Source organism: Stomoxys calcitrans, chromosome 5 (genome assembly GCF_963082655.1).
Source record: "Stomoxys calcitrans chromosome 5, idStoCalc2.1, whole genome shotgun sequence".
NCBI lineage: Eukaryota > Metazoa > Arthropoda > Insecta > Diptera > Muscidae > Stomoxys > Stomoxys calcitrans.
In genome coordinates, this window is record NC_081556.1 from 40,145,071 (window position 1) to 40,151,070 (window position 6,000).

Below are 6,000 nucleotides of genomic sequence, written 5' to 3' on the forward strand. Positions count from 1 at the left end.
GCAAGCTAAAAGTCATAGCTGATAACTGACAGAAGAAAGAATGCAATTACAGAGTCACAAGCTGTGAAAAAATTTGTCAACGCCGACTTTATGAAAAATCCGCAATTACTTTTTGGGCAACCCAATATTTACCGCCGATGTCGGAGTAAAATTCCAGGGAAATTCGGTTGGAAAATTTTACGTCGTACCGCATTGGGACCGAATTCGTAGACGATTTCGGATCGATTTATTGACGAATGACTTACAAAATGCGTACGATTATGCCGACGAATCGGTCTGATTTCAGACCGATTTCTTGACAAATGTCTTACAATTGATCAAACAAAACAAAAATTCCAAGGCAACAGATAACGGCACCTCACGCAATTCCAAAGAAAAACAAAAACAAAATAATCCCCCCTCCACAACTTGTGTACATTGCAAAAATAAAACTGAACCAAACAAAATAATCCTCCGATACGTCGTACAGAAATCGTGACGATTTCGTTCTTATATGTCGAATCAGGAAAAATAAATTCCCTCAGATTTGTCGAACCAATTTCTTTCCGGATTTGGTAAGAATTGTCGTATGTTTCGTCGGTCTATGTGCAGACATGTCGGACGTCAGACAAAGACGGATCATATTGTTAGCTGGGTTATGACACTGTAAGTGGGTTCGTGTACTCTAATTGTTACTGGAAGTCATTCGCGTATTTTATTTGCTAGCAGAAGAGAGCGGGAGAGTGCGTGAGAGAGAGCAAAATTTTGAGAGTTTAAAAAATGAGAACTTGCAAACTTTTACTGGAGGTTTTTCCCCCGCAGCAATTTGCAGCATTGAACAGCTGTTTTATGAAAACCAGCTGTTTAATTCAAATAAAGAGCAAAAGAGAGTAAAGGCTGTTCTTACTGCCCTACAAATACGCTAAACAAATAAAATAATGTGAATTTAAATGCTTTAAATAATTAAAGAACAATCTAGTTTCATAACGTTGTTGTTGTAGCAGTGTGTGCACACTGAGGGACTCCACCGGGTCAATCCGGTACGTACAACCGGCTGCCATGCGATTGAGTTTCATAAAGTTATTTAAGGAGGCCAGCGTAGCGCAAAGGTTAGCATGTCCGTCTATGACGCTGAAGCCTGGGTTCTAATCCTGGTTATTTAAAGGTCCTAATAACTCGCATTGAATTGAGCATCATAGACAGTCAGTATTTAAACAAGAGCCGCTGCCACCCGTCCTCTCACTGAGACTCTCCACTCGACACCGTTGATTGGTCGCGACTGCAGTTGCAGCTACCGCGTATGGAGCATTTCACTGTCCGCAACCTGTGGACGAACCCGGTAGCTCCCAGCTAAGCTTCTCGTGATAACGAAGAACAACACACAGATTGGAGCTCAAAATTTCAGCCTGTGCCGTACTCATAGTTATCCCGTGCCGGGGACACAATATCAAGAACTGCAAAAAGTACTGGGATTTTCGATTGATTACGAATACCGTAAAGTTGGGCCAAAAATTGGACGCGCTAAGACTCGCCCTCATCCATCTTTTCATCGTTTTACGGGTGAACTCGTGGCACATTCTAGTTCACTACCTTTAACGGATGTTTGTGTCCACATTTGAGATGAAGGAGGACCAAGATACTAGATAATCCTGGATTTTGCCAAGTCAAAACCAATCATAACCTTTGCTTGGTTTTCAACATTTCTAGTCAACTTGAATTCGGTTTTTATTTTTTGTAACTTCATATGTCCCATGTAAAAAATTTCTTGCACCAAACAATATTGGTGGTCTCCATAGCCAGTTTACTAAAAAATGTCGATTTGGAAATAATTTTTGCTCGATATGGAGATTTTGGGTATTTTTGCTACCCAGGTGACACCGCAGGATGTTTGTGTTCACATTTGAGACGAATGAAGACCAAGATAATCCTGGATAATCATAACCGTTGCTTGGTTATAAACATCCCCAAGGCACCCTGAAATATATCTTTATTTTATGTAGTTTCATATGCCCCCTAAACCCATGCACAAAATTTCTTGCATCAAACAATATTTGTAGCCCCCATAGCCAATTTATAAAAAATTTCGGTTTGGAAATAATCTTTGCTCGATATGGGGATTTTGGGTATTTTTGTGAAAATTTTCGGGCTTTTTGTAATTTTTGTTCTTTAAGGGAAATTTTATGGCGGTATGAAATAAGGCCCCAATGCAATTAAGTACCAAATGGAAAATGAAAAAAGGCCCCAAACTCTTATACATGAAAAACAAAAATATTTGGGGTTTTTTTTTATTTGTTGGTGCTTTATTTCATTTGAAATAAACAGGGTTTTATTTCGTACGAAATAAAACGCCGAATTCGTAAAGGAAACAGAACCAGAAGCCCAATTTTTGGGGATTTATTTCGTTTTGGTTAAATTGAGGAGTTTATTCATACAGACAGTAAAAGATTTATTTTCTTTCATTTTCATTTCATTTATTGGTCATTATTTTATTTTAAAATTGGGACTTTATTTAATATGAAACTATGCCCCAAAATTTTGGGGCCTTGTTTCATCTAAGTTTTTGGTGTTTTTCATTTCTTTGCGGCTTTATTTCATTTTTATTTTGGGGTTTTATTTCGTTATGAAATATGGCCCAATTTTTGGGACTTTATTTCATATTCCGCTTGAGTCTTTATTGCATTGGGGCCTTATTTAATGGGAGCTATATTTAAATCTCAACCGATTTCGACCAAAGTTTATAGATATTGTGGTAGTCATCGAGGAAAGCGTTTTAGCAAGATTGGTCAATACATGCGCTTGCAGTCGCTCTAGGAGGGAAAATCGGGCGATACATAAAATGTGATTTTTTATGAGCTATAGGAAAGTTTTTTAAAACAAAAACACATTAAATTCAGAAAAATGCATGAAATCTTTATTTTAATCGATAATACAGTCCATATAATTTAATGTTTGAAGATTATTTCATGCAAATGTTCACCGTGAGTGCGCCTCAAATCGTCCATCCGCTTAGTCCAATTTTGGCATACTCTTTCCAACATTTCGGTCGGTATCTCACAAATAAATGCTTCAATGTTGTCTTCCAATGCGTCAATTGAAGGGGGCTTACCTGTATAGACATGAGCTTTATCATAGCCCCATAAAAAATAGTCTAAAGGCTTTAAATCGCACGATCTAGGCTGCCAATTGACCGGTTCCGACCGTGAAATAAAATGTTCACCGAAATCGCCTCTCAATAAGTCCCTTGTTACGCGGGCTTTGTGGCATGTGGCACCGTCTTGTTAAAATCACATGTCATGCAAGTCAAGCTCCTGCATTTTGGGCAAAAAAAAGTGGGATATCATCTCATGATACCGCTCACCATTCACAGTTACGATACGATTCCCATCATCTTTAAAGAAGTACGGTCCAATGATGCCACCAGCCCATAAACCTCACCAATCTGTGACAGAATCAGAAAGTGATTCTGAGTCGATCGGTATACTTATCAATGGTCCAACGCCCTTTCTTCTGGGTGCTACAAAAAAAATGCACTAAGTTATAATACCCTGAGTTCTAAACGCAAAACTTTTTACAAGTTTTTGTCGAATCTATTCCACTTTGCGACGCCTATAGCCTTCATATAAAGCGATACCCTGATATGACTTTTTGAGCCCTTACAAGACTCAATTGCCAAACGACTTGGCTGAAGCACATTTATGTCCCCCTGTTTTCAGATGTCCAAATGTCGTTCAGATTGTTCCATATATTGACATAGGCTCTATATAAACTGGGCCTAGTATTCGGAGGCCACCGAGCACTGAGTTTAGCATGTCCGCTTATGACGCCGAGCGCTTGTTCTCAAGTCCCGGTGTGAACATCAGAAAAATTTTCTGTGGTGGTTATCCCCTTACTAATGCTGGTTACATTTGTAAGGTATCCGGCCATGTTAAAAATTCTCTACCACTCCGTTCGCACTCGGCATAAAAAAGGAGATCCCTTATCATTGAGCTTAAACTTTAATCGGACTGCAGTCATTGATATGAGAGAAGTATCTCCGGTCCCTAATGGCATGTTCAAGGGAAATTTAGTATTTAGTATAAGTCTTCAGTGGCAACCGTGGCGCAGAGGTTTGCATGTCCGCCTATGGCGCCGAACGCCTGGGTTCAAATCCTGGCGTGAACATAAGAAACATTTTCGGTGGTGGTACTCCTCATACTAATGCTGGTTACATTATTGTTCGGATTCGGTATAAAAAAGGTCTCTATCATTGAGCTTAAAACTTTAATCGGACTGCACTCATGTATGAAGTATACTTATCGTCCAAATATGCCTACAAATAAATGTACCCCCATTAAATCAGATCCCTCAATTGTAAGTTACTGCACTTATATACAGACCACAGTTTCCATTCTTTTAACCAAAGTTTCCATTCTTATTACAATACATCATTCCTCAATCTACCTGTCACAAAGCCGGAAGTAATATTGCTTCCTAAAAATTTCCTATTACAAATTCCTTGTATTTACATTTGTCAAACTATAAGAGGAGAGCTCTTAACCTTAACAAAACAAATTTGAGGGAGTCACCACTTGTGTGGAAATTTAAACACTTTTCTTTTTCCACTTGAGAAAATCTACAACCCCTTAGAAAGGATAAAGGATGTGGGATGTTTTCAATTAGCTGCGTTTTACACCAAATCATGTTCGTTGTTCCTTGTTAGAATGCATGCAAGTTTCACGCAATATGTTCCCATGTTTTAATGATTGAATAATCAGTTTGCCTTCTTCAATCTCCAGGATATGAAATTCACTTTTGTTTGAAAATTAAAAAAATTGGTTATGGAAAGTCATATGGTGCCATAAGATTTGAGTAGAAACCCCTATCAGAGCCTAAGGGAAAGTCATTTAAAGGATATGAAAGCGAAAGGAATTATTAAAGTGACCTTTGCCTTGGCACCAAATGGTGGCAGGTTGTTGTATTTTTAAAAAATTCAGATTTTATTTTAAATTTTGATTTAGGGGTAAAGAAAACGGAAATGTTCTAAAGGATTAAAGACAAAAGAAATTAAAACTACAATGAATGATGAATGAATGACACAGGAAGTATTTGGTATGGTTCTGGAGTACCATTTTTGCCTCCACTATTGGATATTAGGAGGAGAGTAATTAACTATTTTATAGTTGGCATATATAATCTTGTCTGTTTTTTTGCTTACGGGGCATGTATGAACAGTTTTTAACCGTCGAATAGGCATACTTTTTACCAAGATGCATCGGCGATCTGATGCATATATCTTATCAGCGAGTAGCCTAAGGTTTTCAAAAGTTCGCTAGTAACCCATCGGCTCCTGCAGACTTGTAGGTTCTTTAGTCGGATTGTAGTTATGTTGACCTTATTCTAGGTATCCTTGTCGCCGCATCTATCAGTAGCTGGAATAATGCTCTTTCTATAGTCTCACGCCATTCTCTATGATGAAAATACCAATTGTATCAAAGCGGACTTCATTCTTGGCTCTGAACATCTTGTTTCGTAGGCCTGTCTCTTCACTTCCTTTTGCTTCCTGCGGATCGTTTCTTCTGCCGCCTTCTTGACTTCTGTAGGATTTTGGCACCTCTGGTCCTGTCGTTGTTGTAGGAGTATGTTGTGTTCTTTCGTCTGTTAAGTATCCAGATACGGAAACTCTCCGACTAAGATGGGTGCGTCCAGAGGGATCTGGGTCTGAGACGAGTGTGTCTGGTTAGGCATTAGGTGACGTGTGGTCCCTGGGTCACAATCGGGACATACATCCTGCACGTTGGCTTCAATCTTTGCTCTATAGGAATTGAGGCGGCTGCATCTGCCGAAACATAATTGAGCCAAAACTACTCTGGTTTGCCGGGGGAGGTCAATTTCTTCAGGTGCAATGGAAGGCAATCGTTCTCCAAGGATCACATTCACCCGATAGCTATTCACCGCATCTGCTACCGTGTCTGCATGAATGTTGTCTAGGCCCTCTTGATCTAGAGGTTCTCTCTTGTAGTGCTGATCCTTACGCTCTAGATC